This window comes from Prinia subflava, chromosome 14 (genome assembly GCF_021018805.1).
Source record: "Prinia subflava isolate CZ2003 ecotype Zambia chromosome 14, Cam_Psub_1.2, whole genome shotgun sequence".
Lineage (NCBI taxonomy): Eukaryota > Metazoa > Chordata > Aves > Passeriformes > Cisticolidae > Prinia > Prinia subflava.
Window position 1 is genome coordinate 10,727,805 of NC_086260.1, and position 13,448 is coordinate 10,741,252.

At 45.5% G+C, this 13,448-nt stretch overlaps 1 non-coding gene across 1 annotated transcript; it reads right to left on the reverse strand.

Annotated features, from left to right (window-relative positions):
* Nucleotides 1-224: 224 nt before the first annotated feature.
* On the reverse strand, nucleotides 225-307 carry TRNAL-UAA (transfer RNA leucine (anticodon UAA)). Its single transcript has one exon. It is a non-coding gene; the product is annotated as a tRNA-Leu (tRNA).
* Between the last annotated feature and the right edge of the window lie 13,141 nt (nucleotides 308-13,448).

Consider the following 13,448-nt stretch of genomic DNA (forward strand, 5'->3'; position numbering starts at 1 on the left):
CATGGAAGAGGAGATCCACAGCCTGTGTGCCAGAGGGACTGGCTTGTGTCTCTGTACACATTCAGCCTGGGTGGCAGGAAAGCCCAGTGCCACCAGGGTCCTCACACTGGTGCATGGAATGGCCTCTGCTCCCCAGGCACAGGGCCAGAGCTCCCATCCCTGCTCTGAACTGATGCTCCAAAAGCTGGGCTGGGAACTTTGGACCTGAAGGAAAAGGGGGCTCCTACCAGAAGTGGGGTTCGAACCCACGCGGGCATGCGCCCATTGGATCTTAAGTCCAACGCCTTCACCACTCGGCCATCCTGGTGGGCTCTGAGCTCTCCCCTGGCCCACCAGCTCCTCCTGAGAGCTCACACCTCACCAAGCCTTCAGAGTCTCAACCCAGGACACTTCCCAAGCCCAGTGACACCATTCCCTCCTCACTGCTTTCTTTAATGTCCCCAGCAACTGATGGAACATCTCACTAGGAAAGAGCAGGTCTCATGGGACATGAACCATGGCACAGCCCTTGTCTGCCACACTAGATCCTTGTTCAAGGACCACAGTTATTGGTTGTGATGCCAACAGGGACCCTGGAGCAGGAGGGACATCTCTGGGAAGCCCTTCCTGACCCCACTGGGTCATCAGGGGAAGGGAGCAGCTCCGACAGCCTGGCAGCTCTCAGCCAGACAGAGCACACAGTTAAAGCCCTGGCTCTGTACCCCAGGTTCCACTCCTTACCCCCTCCTGTCTGCATACAGTACTCTGCTACTGCATTTGGCTGGGACAAACAGTGGTACAGGAAGGTCTTTATTTTTCCTTTGGGATGAGGTACAGCTTTGTTTCCATCATCTAGGAAGAAGAAAAAAGTGCAAACATCACTACTGAACCTCATGGGATTCAAACTTACAACCCCTAAGTGCTCATGTGCAGGAAGTCTTTAGCCCTTAAGCCACAGGAGTCTGATAATTTCTGTTTCTGAATTCAGCCACTCAATCTTCTCAGGCCAGCACCTTCACCCAGGGATGTTATCACACAGAGAAACCCTGCCAAGCCTTCTCACCAAAGGATTCTGTCTGCTGCAGATAATCTCAGCCAGGCTGTCCTGGTCCTGTCCTGCTTCAGGAAACTGAGAGCAATTTCCTCCTTTTCTCCACAAGGACTGCTCATTGCTGCACCCTGGGGTAGCTGAGCCACTTGGAGTGCTTCTGATTGGCTGATGGAAAGGTGATAGGCACCGAAAAGTGATATTTCCAGGCCTCAAAAGAGGTGGCACAGAGCTCCTCAGTCTGGGGAGGTCACCCTAACCTCCAGAGAGGTAGATACTAGGAAGAATGTCGGCAACATTCCAGACATCCCATGAGAGAATGTTGCACAGCCTCGGCTCAGTGAAGGACTGGATCGACCTATTCATATGCTGCCAGGAGGAAAACTCACAAGAGAGGACAGAAACTTTCCCTTTTTATCCTGTTCATTACAGTCACAGCAATTTGCCGTGCTGGCCTGTGTGTGCAGAATCACAGCACAGCATCCCTGGATGCCTCCAGCTGCAGCACCCACATTAATAACAAATGAAGTCATGCTCACAAAGAGTGTTGTGCTCACCAGCTCCCGAGGAATCTGCTCCTAATGAGCGACTTCAAAGCATTAATGAGTTTGCAAAGCTCTCCTCTTCGTTTACAGAGCTGGATCTCACATGCTTGGCATTAAGACAGGGGTCACCCATCAACAGAGGAGAATGCGTGTGCATGTCAGCGAATATAATATATTTGTCATCCTCCAAGAAGCAAAGATTAATCATGCCCTCCCCAAAAGGAAGTTTTTATGCTACATCTGCTCTTCATAGCAGGGAGAAAGGACCTGCCCGAAAGGATATCTATGACCCACACTGCTCGTACCCCCAAAGAGCCCAGCTTTGAACTTAACAACCCACCTTAACCCTTTGGGTCCAGGCTGAGAAATGCTACTTCAATTGGCAGCCCAAGGAATGAATAAAGTGATGGAATTCTGTGAAAAACGTGAAATGATTAATTCATGTTCTTATGGTAAATTGGAAAATTATGAAACTGTATAAATTTATATCAGGTAAAAGTCTATGTTTTAAGAGACCTTGCAGCAGATGGTGAAATTAACAACCCTGAAAAGCAGGCACCTCCATTCAGAAAGGAACAAAAGACTTTTCCAGGAGAGCCTGCAGCCTTCTCAAGTACCGGGAGGAGACCTATCAAGGTGGAGACCTATCGAGATAAGGTGGCATCAGCAACTCACACCTTGGTTGCCACCTTCACAGATCCTCAAGCAACATCATCCTTATCTCGATCATTCATCAACCATAAGGACCTATAGGAACTGGACATTAACATTTGAACTGAGAAAAGAACTCTTTTCTGCTTGGTCGGGGAAACTCCTGAATTTGTATAGCTAGTCGGGAAACAATGGGAAATATGGGAAATATTGCCGAGGGCAGAATAAAGTGTATAAAAACTAAGCCCCGAACCGGGCAAATTTGTGAACTGTTGGGGGAGATAGCAGGCTGCCAGGCCCTGTATCTCACAGTTCACCCTTGGCATTTTCCCGGGAAAACTCTGTCAAGTTTGTCTGCTGTTGGTGGGTTTTCGAAATTCTGTGATTTGATCTTTATTAATAAACCAAATTATTATTTTAATTGGAATATCGTATTTGCATTTATAACAATTCTGTCCCAGGGAAGGTTTAATACATGCATGGACGGAGGGAGTGGTATGGATATGTGAGAGAGCAGGGTTGACTGATGATTCCTGCTCTGTGGCATCCATCCAGCACAGGCAAGGAAGGGAGATGCTGGCCCAGAACAGCAGGGCTGCACAATGCATCTGCTGCTCTCTTCAGGAGCCACTCTCCCTCAGCCACAACCCCCTCCAAGCATCCCTGAGCTCACCATAAATCCTTGTGTTGAAACAGCCCCCAGTGCTTGGCCAACAGCCTATTTGCACCCATTTGAGGAGCCGAGCCGATCGTTTGTGCTCTGCTGGGAGGCGGCCACACAATCAAACTGTTGGAAGGGACCAGCCTGAGCACAGTCCTGGTGCTGGGCACTGACTGCCCTTCCTCCCAAAGCCCATGAGCCTTTTCAGCCTTTCCAGAGCCCTCTTCTTGGCTGGTGTTTCTGCTGATGCAGAGAGGGTTGGATGAGGTATGGGACAATGAGATATGAGCTTGTTCTTGCACCTCTGCTGCCCAACCTTCAGATAATCTCCACATACACCTCCAGGTGCACTGGAGGAGGGGCAACTCAGCTTCCCTGGCCTAGTTAAAACTTACCATGACATATATCCAAGGGGGTCACAGGCACAGCCTGTCTGTATTTAAAAATTCAGCTGCTTCTCAGGGTCTGCCCTGGCTGTGCATTATCCAAAGGTTGGTTGGCTTCACCTGCAAACCTGCACAGAGCCTTGGCTGGGTCTGGAGTCAGCCTTGCCTCGGCAGGGTTGTAATATCAGCTGAATTACATGTACTGTCTTGGACATCTCCTGTGCAATACCAAGCCAGGCTGGCTGTACCTTGCTTGTAGTATCCCCATGAAATGTCAGCTTGAAGATGACATGGCTATAGGCTTTCAGAACACATGTTCTGCTAGAGAAAGACAATAACGTCCTGAAGTCAGAAAGGTGTCATCCTTTGATTCAGAAATACATTGGCAATGTTGACTGGAAAGCTGTTTCTCCCCTCTTCTCCCTCCAAAAAAGATCTTTTGGCAGTTGGTGTCTACTCAGTAGGTCTGTGTTTAATTTAAATAGCCTCTGGAGGCAACTCTGTCCTGCATGCTAATACTGCAGCTGAAGAATGGTTGATTGGTAATGAATAAAAAAATCCAAAGCTTTAAAGTTAAGAACAAAGTAGAGTAAAAATGACACTTTGAGGGATTTCAGGCTGAAACTGCTCTATTGTATTAATGTGGATGCAAAAACATTCTCAACATTGTAGCTTTAGAAACTAGTTAGAAAAGGGGGAAAGTGGGACAGGATTCTCCTCTGTGCTCCTCTTATGCCCTTCTCCTGCTATGAAAGCAGTTCAGCACATGGGCTGTGCTCCCTTTGGAGCTCTGTGACCTGGAGGTTTGGCAGCCTTACCAGGGGCATCTTAGGTTAAGCATGAGCTGACAGCTTGGCTCCACCTTGTGCTGTAGGCTTGGGGGGAACTTCATGCTGCTTATAGCTGTGTTCATGTAGAAGTTAGTGGGGAAGCTCTTAGGACTTTGTCAGATTTAAAATACACTACTGATGTCCCTCGTGCCTGGGAACTACCACATTTTGAGAACAGCTAGAGTTCATTGACAAAAAGAAGAGTTGAACAGCATTACTACTTAACTAGGCCTCAGTAGGTTTAAGAACAAACAGGCAAGAAAACATAGAAGATCACTCTTGTTCCCTGTCTTTCCTCCCTCTTGAGAGGCAATTCAGGAAACCAAGCCAGCCTTTCTTTGTATTCAGAGAGTTTTTGCTATAGGATGGCTAGAATATTCATGTTATAGTGCTATGGGTGAAGGCTTATACTCTGCAGAATTTGACATGATGCCCTGCTGCTTGTTGGCACAAATCAGCCCCTGTGGAACTACAAACCTTATGCTGCTGTGTAGCTCCAGAGGAAAGGTTTTCCATGTAGCTTGCAAATACTGATGTTTGGCCAGAAAACCAAAGATCACTTACTGTGGGCACACAGACTTGATTAAAAACCAGTGGAGTTGTGCAATTACAGGAGGTTATTTATCCCAGAGGGAAAACTGGTCCTCTTTCTTGAGTAAATTATTTCCAAAAAATCAACAAAACCCTCATCAAACCAAAAGCAATGCCGCTACCAGAGCTAAAGTAGTAAGTCACAGACAATAACAGATTTGCGTTTTTTTCTCTGTTTCTCAAAAATGGTGTCCCAGATGTTTACAATTTTCCACAAGGTTTCACTAGGCTAAATTATTCTCTGACAAATATTCTTGGACAAAAGAATATTCTTGGACAAAAGACAGTTTCTCAAAATTTAATCTTGAGAGTTCAAAGTAGCCTGGCTTTGCATCATTGTTTCTGTTTTGATTCTGAGTGGGCTAGTAAGGAGATGTCAGGAATGAATGGTGATGGTTCAGCATTTCAAAGTCGTCAGCTACCCATATTCTATTGTTCCTGTTGTTCTGGACAGGATGCACAAGTAGTTCATCAAGACTTTGTCTTTTTTCAGTCTGAATTAGATTTTGTGAAAGATACCATCATGGGCACATCTCTTCCTACTGCTGTTCCATGTGTCTTCCAAACAGAGAAAATGAGTCACAGCTTTGCAGAAGGGAAAGCTCAAGAATACATCATGGATCACAGTGCTGTGATACTGATTCCTCAGATGCTGAGTGCCCAAACCATGAAGTCATAAAGTGACCTGATGTAAATAAGACATTCGCTTCATGTTATCTACTCTTGCCCAATGCAGTCAGTCAGCTTTTCTACAGTCACTGCAGAGAGAGAAAACTTGGTCAGTCCTGGCTTGAGGCACATGATCTCTTCCAGCCCCACTCTCCATACCTGCATTCCAGCATGTTTTGATCATCAGATGTGTGTAAACCAGGCTCTATTAAGGTCATTCCATAATCACACAATAAAAACTTACGTGTTACTTACTTTTGGCTCCCTTTTCATATGACAGAGGAGTTAGCTCTGGTAAACAACAGCTCAGTGGAGAACTCCATCCTTTCTGGTACCATAACTTAGGAAATACTGCAGCAGCTCTCCTCTGAATTAACCCAGAGGGGAAAATGAGGTGACTGAATTACACATGGACAAATACCAGTAGAAGAGGTTCACATTTGTCAAAAGAATGTCCTGCAATTATTTATATACCTTGGACAAAAGTGCTGGAATGAATGGGAAAAACCTTTTGCTCTCCACCTGCAGCATCAGCAGTGCCCACTCCTGCTTGTTAGCTCAGCAGGGAAGTGTGCAGGCGACAGATCACATCCCAGATGTCAAGGTGCATCTGCATGAATTCCTAAAATGACATGTGTTCTTTAGCCCAGAGCTTGGCTCCAGGCTAAGAGCTAAATTTGATGTTCTCTGCGGCTAAAACTTCTTCAAAAACCATTCCAGGTTAATTAAGGAAGGGAAATTTTGGCTGCAGTCTGTTCAAGAAGATTGACTTGGGAAATGGTACGAAAGTCATGGTTTTTGCAAGAGCAAAGAGAAAGAACAGACTCATTTCTAAAAGCCCTGCACCTAAGAACTTCAGAAAAGTGCAGAACTTCACTGAAATACAATAAAAGGGATTGCCTAAAAGCAGAACATTTCCTTTGGCTCCACGTACCATCTCCCAGAGGCATCACATCATTCCTGCTGCTCACAAAACAGCTTCTGCCACCTTTTAATAGTTTTATTTTTAGGCTTCTCATATTTAATTCTCCCTTTTTCCTTATGTAAGGTGCTTGGAAAGGCTGCAGTGTCAAACAATAATTACATCAGAGAAAATTTAGAATCCACAGTGTTAAATGAGCCTGCTCTTGACAAGTGAATGAATGTAGGAAGTGAGGGGATACAGTTTTGTCGAAGAGAGCACCCAGCTGACAGTGTAGCAGCATCTCTCCAGGGCTGGGGGCACCCGCCCTCAGATGTGGGCAGGCTCAGCCTGGAGCACATCAGTTCATGCCTGCATTAAAGACGGATGAGATGCAGGTGCCTGTTCAGGCAGTGCTGTCAGTGCCTCTCCCCAGGAGCAACCTTGAACTAGGCTTAAAATGCAGTTTTGCCATCCATTATCACCCCTGGGTGGGCTAAAGTGCATGTGCCTATAGCTGTAGCTTCACCTCAGCTAAGGATCAGGAATTCCTGGGGTCAGGATGCACCCCCATGACCACTTATATTACTAACACCACCATTAGCCCACTTATATTAGAACTGAAAGAATGAAAAGATCTCTCTGCTTCACCCAATCTGTGTTTCTAAGGATATGGGTACCTACCTCAGGCAACATTCCAATACCTTTATAACTTATTCTCCACCATCTGTGCTGAAGTAACTGGACATATATCTGCTGTGCCAAATTAAACTGTTTTAAAGTTAGAACTCAAAGTGACACAACACTGAATATTGGACTATGCCCAAGTATTGCCACTGCCAGGGTGTTAAAGGAACTCACTGGTGATAATCTCCAAGCACCTGTGTTGTGTTTTCCAGCAAATAATCAGATTAGGGTGAATTTGATCTTCCACCCATGAAAGCCACGTGGAAATCACCAACGACTGACTTCTGTGGGTGACCAAAAACTTACGAAGACCAGGAAAACTATGGAAGACCAGGAAAACATTTTTGTCTCTAAAAGAGAGCATCAGCTGCCTTACAGTAGATTCCAAGTAGAAATATTAAAATGCTGACAGGTATCAGCTATCTGTCATGCAATGTCTAAAATCAGGTTGTAGAGAAGAGTAGGTGTATAGAGTGAGCTCACACATAGTACACACAAGAAGTTTTCTAGGGATAACAAGTTTATGGACTATATATATTTTTCTCCATATGGGTTCCCAGCTGGACTTCTTTGCCGCCTTGGAAGAGACCAACTTGCTAAAAACACCAATAATGTCAAAATCCAGGATTGTCCTAATTGGATGTGACCTTTGAAGGGAACTGCTGAAGGCTGAGAACTCACCTGTTTCCGTGAGCTTACCCCTGCCTGCTAGAGGACACCATGACCAGGGGCACTTCTCTTTCCATTTGTTGCCTTGTAACTTTACTTGCCTTGTAACATGTTCATGCTACCAAGGTAAAGGGAAAAGAAGCTTATGAAAGAAAAGGATGGGAGGTGAAGGAGGGCAAACCTGTGAAGTTCCACAGCTTCAGATCCACAGTCAGTCTTCCATCTGGCATTTGACACCCTTCATTTTGCTTTTCCCGATCCATTTCATTCCCATCAGTTGGCTCCTGCCCTTCCCGTCCTTTGCTCCTCCCACGGAACAGAGGCCTTTGAGGGGCAAGGCCATCTCCAAGTGGAACTGGCCACCAGGAGAGCATACAACCAAAGCAAGCTATTCCAAATCACGTGGCTGATGGCTTCCTGGGAAACTCAAAAAGAAACTTCTGAAGTGAAAAAGACAGAAAAAAAGTAGTTCTTCAAATTTATTCTAATTTGCTGTAACTATTATTTTTTTTTACTTTCAGTTTTCAGAAGAGCCACAGAGAAATGAATACTAAGCCCCTCCACTAAGCCTCTGAACATCAAGCACTTCTCTCCAATGTCTTCTTTCAGAACTTCAGATCACACGAAACAGCCAGACGTTTGTCTGACTGTTTCTAACAGTCTAACATATTTCATTCTTCATTTGGTTCCTTTTGGTTGGACTTTTTTGTATGTTTGGGTTTTTTAAGATATATTCTTTCTTCTGGGATTTACAGCCTGAGTTTGTAACAATTAGGCAAAGTAAACCATGTGGAGATTTTTTATGATCTGCTTTAAACATAAAGTTTTGGAAAGTAGACAACGAAATTATTATTATTTTGCTGAACAGCTGTGCTAAAGCGCAGGGGAAAGACTGAAAAGACACTACTATTTGTTTATTTGGGTTTCAATAACTATGACAAAGCAAATAACAGCTTTGGTCTTGGTCCACAATTGAGTTAATTGGTAACACCTCCAATTGTATGTCCTAAAAAACCTCCTAATTAGCAACTAAGCACAGGATAAACTAGGTAGTATGTGTTCATTTGTATTCCAAGAGGACCAGCCAATACATAACAGACAGTTAACTGAAGATCCAAAAGCATCTGGTTTAATGTGTACACATGAAGAAGGGATGTGTATATGTGTGTGCAGCACCCAGCACGAGGGGCTGGGCTCCCTAATGCATTCTCTGCACAACTGGGACCCAGTCTGAAAACTACAGAGAGTCCTTCCAGGGAGACTTGCTGCCTCCAGCAGTCTCTGGGTCAAGGCCCACTAGGAAATATTTGCCACTGCCTTCCCTCGTAATTTCAGAGAGTTCCCAAGAAGATTCCCTCTCTTTGCTCTTTCATTTACTATTGAAGCCCCTCACACTGCAGGAAAGTACTCAGAGCACCAGGGGAAGAAATGGTCCAGATATGAGCAGTGAAGGCAAGGGGAAAATAAACCCAGATGTGCAAATACCTGCTCTGTAAAAAGAATGTTTCTGGGGGCAGTGTTAGAAATCATACACCTAGGCCAGCAATTCAGACATCCAAAGAACACACTGTGAAACATGGGCAGCAGAGGCATGGGAATAAGACAACAGCTGACATCGGAGTGAGAAAGTGCAGTCAGAATCCTGTAACATATGCCTGCAATACAGATCCAGGATCAGGGGTCAATCTCTTGCCTGCCTGATGATCCCCTAAAATGAGTTCATGCGTCTCAGTCCGTCTTTAGTTTACTAAAAGCTTGCACCACCAGTCCTTGGCAGGACAGCTGGTGATGCTGGGGAGCAACATCACCAGCACCAAAGGGGAAGATTGGTAACTCAAGAAAGCAGCAGCTGTGTTTCAGTCCTTTGCAGCATCTGGGACACTTGAGGTTGATGGATAAAAGCAGGAGGCCATAAGACTGATGCTCAAAAACTCAGAAAAGACTGCTGGGTGCAGAAACAGAGGACAAGACAGTAGCAGAGCATTTTCCTGAAATGCAACATTAGTCTTCCTGTGGAGATAGATGAGGGAGAATTTTTGCAACGGCTGTCCATGCTGTCTTCTTTCTCCTTTCTTTCTCTAAAGCACTAACATGGACAGGAGCGCCTGGTCACTTCTTCTGTCTGCCTCTTAAGAGACAGCCACACAAAATTTTGGCAACTCCTGTACAGCTACATGGAGCTGGATGTGAGAAGCAGGGAGACAGGACACACTGCCCAGTCTCTCACTACTGACTAAGCCCAGCACAGGGATGGGAACACAGCAGTCTTGTACCCAGACTGATGGAGAAAGACATGTTCCACCAGGGAAAAATCTCTGTTAAAAGCAAGTATCTCCCTCCAGCTCTCTTGCCTGGCTTACCCAGAGAAACACAACTGGTGCCATAAGGCCAGCAAATGTTTAACAAAAGCCCTTCTTTTGGTGCTCTCTGCTCTGCTATTTGCATGGCTTTGCGAGGCAGACTGCTATCTCTTATTAACTAAATAAACAAGCAGCAAAAGTTGAGCAAAATGGAAACACATACACAGCTTGTCTGTAAATAGAGACAAACTCCTCCATTGCATGGCTGCATCCAGCTGTCTGGCTGTCACCTGCTTAAACAGCTCTAATTTCACATTAAGGTCAATGCAATCAGAGCCTCTCCTCCCAGCTGGAAAACCTGGCTAATGAAACACTCAGGTTTGTGTTGAGTCCACTTCAATGCAAGAGAAGAGCATTTTGAGGAGCTGAAGTGGGTGCCCTGGCCATTCTAATGTAAGGGTGAGTCCCCAGGCCAGGCTGTGGGAGAAGGGCTGAGCAGGGGCTGCTCTGCAATCACCTGCTGAAATGATGGGGCACTTCCAGCTTTCAACTAGGGCATTCTCCTGCCAGAATAATCCCACACTGGAGAGAGAGTGCAGAGAGCAGAGCCCTGGCCAGGTCTGTGCTCCTTTCTCCTGAATACCCCAGACTGGTTCCACTTCTAGCAAATGTTATTTATCCAGCTTATTTACCCCTTCCCTCTGTCATTCACACCGCACTCTTGCTTTACCCTGAAAACATACATGGGCTGAGTAAACTGTCTTTATGTATAGTCTGAGGGGTTTAATTTTTGAGCTTCATTTCTTACGCTTCAGTTTCTTTTAGCTTCTCCTTTCTCAACACTGGAGGTCCTGCCCAAGTTTTGAGGAAGTCCATGAGGGTGACAAACAGCTATACAATGACCAATTGTATGTAGGAAGCTATTTGACCTGGTCTACGTTCTCCATGTTGCTCAAGATGAAATTAAAAAAAAAACCAACAAAACACCCTTAATCTTTCATGCCTTCAAAGTTACTGTTCTGAGGATAATTTAAAATATTGAGACATTGATTCACTAAACATTGTTGGCCTGCTTATATGTGGGCAGACAAAGTCACCCATTATTGGTGATTTATTAGCTGTAGCTGCCTCTGATCTTCTCCAACATCATGCACTTGATATCCTGCTCCCATGAGGCAGCAGGGATAGGAGCCCTTTCAAGACTTTCAGGTTATTGTGACTTACATTTCCCGTACATGGAATCACCTCCACTTCAGACACTGCATTTTACTGGATTCAGGGGAATCTTCCAGAGCCCTACAATATATGCAAAACCAGAAGTTACTCTTGGATTTAGAAATTATGATACCTCTAAATTGCTTTTAGGGGCTTTCTGTGCTGCTTCAGGCTCCAAAGTGCTTAGTTTGCTGACAAAAATCATAGGCTCGTACACATTGGAGATAGAAAAGCCCTGCTAGCTTCAGCTAGTCCATTTCTCCTACCCGGGAGGGAATATTCCCAGCAATCTGTTTTCCCCACTACTTTGTCTTGTCTATTTTTAAACATCCCATGTAGCAAAAATACATTTAGATTGTCAGGATTTCAGAGCCAAGTTAGCTGTGGAAGTACCAGCTGTAGCCTAACCTGCTTTGTCTGGTGGCAGCAGCTAAATTGCTCTCTGCTGCCTTTGAAGTCAATGGTAAAAGTCTTATTGGCTTCTGTGGGAGCATTCTCAGGCCTTTGGTATGGATGACTGGAGCAAATAGCTATGGAGCACTGATAAGCCATTCTTACACTATCGCTTTCCAGGCTGTAAGTGCATTTTAATAGGCAAGAAATTGTCTCAGCAGCAGTCAGGGTGCAATAACAGCAAAGCCATGTGGAGCATGCAACAGACTGGGTCTGCACAGAAGTGATGCCTGCCATGACCACACAAAGTCATATCCACAGGCCCAGATAGGTTTAGTGAATAACGTGATCCTGGGGGTACAATCAGGGGCAGCCCCTTTTGCATCTCCTTGAACTCTAAAATCTACCATAGGTCAGTTCTGTTCCTAGATAGCTCCAAAGGGTTTTCCTGTTTTCCCTTTTGCTGTTTTATTTAACATCATGAATGAAGGGGGCTGGTCACATTAGTGTCCCCATATTTACCTATCTTTCATGCCTTGACTGGAATATAGCATAGGTATGGCACTGCCCTATTGTTCTAACAAAAGAATATAAAAAAAGACCAGTTGTTGAATCACAGAAATTGTCACCATGTAAAACTTGACTCACCTTCTCCAGGAGAAAACTGCCAACAGCTACCCCATGAGATGGAGCTCTCTGCAGTGGCAATGACACAGCCCCGGTGCAGCTCAGTCCTGTTTTCTCTTTTAATTTCAGTAACAACATGTCATGGGTTAGCACTGGCCAGATGTTAATGCACCCATGAGTGTATGTTTTTCCTAATGAGCTACTGTGAGATGTGGTCAAGAACAGAGCAGAGCAGGCCTAAAACTTGAAAACAGAGAATAAAACTTTATTACATTACATAAGAACAGAAATAGAAAGGGAAACTCTAAACACACACAAAAACAGAAATGAAAACTCCCCAGAACATTTCTTCTCCTCCCCCAATTTCCACCCCCTACACATTACCCTCCATAGACCAAAACCTTGGGTTTTAAATCAAACAATCACCACTCAAAAAACTAATCTTCAATTCAGCAGGGGAGAGAGGAGTCTCTCTCGCACCACAGACTGCTCCTCAGAAAACACAGGTCCACCCTTTATGTGTTTCCATGTCACCCGTGGCACCGCTCGGAGAAGTCTGCAGTGGTGACACTCTCTTTTCCATGTCCAGTGCTCTCACCACTGTCCATGGGCTAAAGCTGCATATAGGGCTCTTTTAAGGATGCTTGCATGCTGAGCTCTCCCCATTTTTCCCCAGGGGCTGAGGTTTCTAAGAGCAGGTCTCCCCTGAGGGCAGAGGGCGCCACCTCACCCTCCCCCTCTCTTCTCTGTTCGCTCCACCCTTAAAGTGCCAGTCACTGTAGCAAAAAGCAGAGGCAGCTACATCCACCCAAAATGCAATTTATGTTCAAAAGAGACTCGAGTTCAGTCTATGGCTAACATTATACAAGAAAAGTCCAGCTCAGAAGCCACTCCTCTTCAATCTTTGCCCATCTAGGGTTCTTTTCAATTGTGCTTTATCATCTTGGTCCCAGGCTGTTTCTCTTTTTCTTCTGAAACCACTGCCATGAGAATCAATGTCTGGGAAAAAGTTTCCTTCTGCCAAGAAAGGGTTAACAGTTTCTGGCTCCCAGCAGGGCTGCAGGCTCAGGCACTCCCAGGCTGGGCAACTCCCACATGCAGCTGGGCACCTTCTCCTGGGGCGGGGGGGGGTGGGGGGTGGGACGGAAGGCACCTCCACAGTTTTCCACCCCTCCATCCTGGATGGGGCCAGCTCAGCTCCAGTCCTGTTCGCTCTCTTCCCTCCCCGGGGCTCCAGTTTACCTCAGCCCGGCCACGTGGCCCCCCTCCCCCACCCATCCTGGGTAGGGGAGGAGG